This window comes from Gracilinanus agilis, chromosome 4 (genome assembly GCF_016433145.1).
Source record: "Gracilinanus agilis isolate LMUSP501 chromosome 4, AgileGrace, whole genome shotgun sequence".
Classification (NCBI taxonomy): Eukaryota; Metazoa; Chordata; class Mammalia; order Didelphimorphia; family Didelphidae; genus Gracilinanus; species Gracilinanus agilis.
In genome coordinates this window covers 324,509,892-324,513,875 of record NC_058133.1, presented here as the reverse complement: position 1 = coordinate 324,513,875, position 3,984 = coordinate 324,509,892, and positions in this window count along the sequence as shown.

Below are 3,984 nucleotides of genomic sequence, written 5' to 3'. Positions count from 1 at the left end.
TGCAGGGATTACCCATTTCAGTAACATGCTCCAGGCCTGGAGTAAGGAGAATCTGGGTTCAAATCTGACATTCCAAATTGGAATGTGTGAACCTGGGCAAGTCACTTAACCCCAGTTACCTAGCCTTTGGTGCTTTTCTATCTTAGAATTGATACTAAGACAGAAAATAAGGGTTTCAAAAATGAAAACAAAACAAAACAAATATATATTTATGCATATGTGCATATATACATACATGCATATTCAGAATGACTCCTTTGTAAAGTTTAGAAACCTTTTATACATATTTATATATAGTGGAAAGGGAGAGAGTGAGAGAGAGAGAAAGCCAGCCTACTGTTGATCCATAGGGTGGTAAAAAATTAGAACAGCATGTGGTGCTTTCTGGGTAAGATACTGAGCACAAAAAAAAAGTTTGTCAGTTATAGCATTGTTGCCACTTATGATTTTGGTTAAGAAGTCAATGTCACTCCTTAGTTGGTAGTTCTAGACCAAGGCTAGAGACATCATCCAAAAACAGAATAGAAATAGTGAGCAGGTTAATTTCAGAAAAAACATTGAAAAAACTAATGAAATTATGAAGAGTAAAATGAGCAGAACTAAAAGAACATTATACACAGCAACAGAAATATTATATAAAGAATTATGTGTATATCCATCTTCAGAGAAAGATCTGATAAATAGAAACAAGCAAGACATAATTATAAATATATATATATATATTCATTAAATTATACCTTCTCTACTATGGGGAGGGGAGAAAAGGTGGGAGAGACCTGGAAATTTTAATGTAACAAATAAATTTAAAAAAAGCAATAATAAAGCCTTTCCTCCCCCTGCTTGAAATTAGTAATACATTTAAACCCGAGCGTACACATAATCCACATATAGTTTCTTGTGGGACAACAATGGTTTAGGGAACATAAATATTCTGTAAAAGTCTTACTTTTAATGCTCATCATACAATAGTGGTGATCCTGCGTCCCTGAGGGACTGTGGCACTGGAACAAAAATTCTATTGGGTAGGACCAAGCTGTAAAGACTTATTTCGGAAAGAGTATGGTCCTAGCAACAGATTATATCTGTTGTCTAAACATCTATCTTGCAAAATATGGTTCTGATAATATATACTAACTGAAAACCAGATAGGCTAAAGTAATCAAATTAAATGCTGATAGGAACATGGAGAAACATGTTCATGTTTCTTAGGTCAAATATTACATTGCTAGAGCAGCTGTGATTTTTTTTTCTTAGAAAATGAAATGAAAATATACATCAAGAGCTGTTAAGCTATTCATGTGCATTGACCTGGAGATCCCATTACTAAGGTTAGGCACTAAAGGCATTCTTGGTAGGGTAAAAAGCTGTGTATGTATGAAAATATTCATGGAAGCTTTGTTTATTAAGACAAAATAACTTGAAATAACACAAATACAATTATTTGGGGGAATGACTGAATATATTGTGATATTTGAAGGTAATGGATTATATTATGTTATTCAAAATGACAAATACTGGAAAATAAAGAAAACAAGGGAAATATATGAAGAGATAAAAATTAATAAGAATACATATCATGATTACATTAAAAAAATAGCCACAAAATCAAGAGAAAAAAAATTTCCAAGTAAAACAAATCCAAAGGGAACTCAAAAAGTATATATGTATGTATGTGTATATATATATATATATAATAGAAAAATTTAAAGTAACAATAAAATCTATTGTTAAAAATAGGGCCAAAGGAGGTATGTGTGGAAGAAAAGTACTATACTGTATGATTATAGTGAGAGATATGAGAGCCTGTGAGAGATACACCTATTAAATATAAAAAACATTCCTTTCTGAAGGATAATGCAAACTGGCAAAATTTCCCCTCTGTTAATTGTAATTAAACACAGGATGAAATTCCATAACAAAGTAAAGCAAAAGCATTTAATTTAAATTTAGAGTTTTAAAATTTAACAAATGAAACTATAATGATAATACAAATGAACCCTACAGAGAAAAACCTACTTAAAACAGTTGCTCCTTTTTAAATGCCAAAGAGATGCTCCTTGCCACTGAATTAAACCAAGATTCTTCTCCTTTTAGTCTGGTCACCTCATACAAAAGTAAGTGTCCTAATTTTGGGGAACTTGATTAAGTTCTTCCTTACTGAACTTTATTAATGCTTCTATTTAAACAAAAAGAAATCAGTTATTTCTTTGATCCAACAGAAATCAGAGACTTCTAAGTAGGAAATCACCTCTTTGACATTGATCAAATACTGATAAGTTTATTTCATTCCAATGAGTCTAAGATTTTAGACTAAAATATCTTCCAAATATTATTTTTTAATATTTTATGTCATAAAAGAGGCTCTTCTCTTCACCATTCTGTCTTCTCATTCTCATGTCTTCCATTCTGAAATTATTAAGAAAATGCCTCCTGTAGTTAGAAGGAAAAAAAAATCCAAATCCTAGAAGTCTATGAAGAGCCAAGCTGTTCTCACCCCTTCTGGAAGAAATGCTACATGAGGACCAAGTGGCCAACAGTGAAGTGGGCCAAAGAAAATAGGGAATGGGGAGGTAAAGGAGGCAGATCTAATATTAGTGTTCTCTTCAGTTAGGCTTGATTTGGGTAGAAAATGAAGCCCTTGCAATTCGTTGAACAGTTAATTAAGGGAGATTTACTTTACCCTTAAATAGCAAGGACATGCAACAAAGATACATTGGTTTTTATCTTTTCTAGATGCACTCTTATTTCCATATGGAAATTAGGGCAGAGTGTGGTGAAGAACATTTTCACGTTAGTCTTCAAAAGTCCCTCTGGTCCCCCATATCCTAATTCCTGACAACTGGGACTTTTTATGTCTTTAGGTGAACAGGAAACTGCTTTGGAGGGGAAATCAGCCTGAGGACAACTTTGTCTTCTTTTGTTGAAATATGATCCCTAAGGATTAAGGACAGCTAGGTGATGCAGTAAATAGAGCACTGGACCTTAAATCAGGAAGATTGGAGTTCAAATCCACTCTCAGGTACTTATTAGTTTTGTATCACTGGCAAGCCACTTAACTCTTATTTGCCTCAGGTCCTCATCTGTAAAAATGAGGATACATTGGAGCCGGAAATGGCACACCACACTGGTATTTTTGCCAAGAAAATGCCATCGTGGCACAAAGTCCATGGGTTCACATTGAGTTAGACACAAACAAACAACAATCTCTAAGTATTAGGTAAAGAAGAGGAACCCTTTGGTAAATAGGACTAATCCTATCACAGAAGGGAATAGAAAGTAGTAGATAGAATAATCCATTTGTGGGGACTTCTGTTCCCCCCCAAATGGTTCATTAATTGAAACGTTTGAGAAAGCCTGTCATAAAGCACAATGTTTGACTCTGTAGTGACCTTTCACATAAAAAAAACAACCCTGAAATAAAGAAAAAAACCCAACTCTTGTCTGAACCACAGCAATCCATCCCCCATCAAATTGTATTGTGATATTTTTAGTTTAACCATAGACTTTGTGGTGATGGTTTCCCAAAGTTATTTCTAACTTTAACTGTTAGTATTTATGGTTAGTACAATCAAACCTACTCTCTCCTCACTGATTTTCCTTCAGATATCATTATAGGATTACCAGTGAATTCCTCTATAAAAGATTACACTTACATGAAGGGAAGAAAAAAAAAAAAGGAAAACATGAATCATGTCATTCTCTCATTCTAAATAGTTTCCTATGGGAAATGTTCATTTTCTTAAAATGACAGAACTGAAAGAGACTTTAGATCATTTAATCTTAGCCCTTCATTTTCTAGATGAGACTGAGGCCCAGAGATGTGTTACCATGACATTTAGTGTATTTGTGTCTATATATCATGGTGGGGAGGGTTCTTTAAAAACCAATTACATGAAACTTCTGGGTTACTTGATAAATAGAGATAGATAGGATGTGCTAATAGAGTTGTAGTATTTTATAGCTGGACTCTAAAAGTTGTATTAA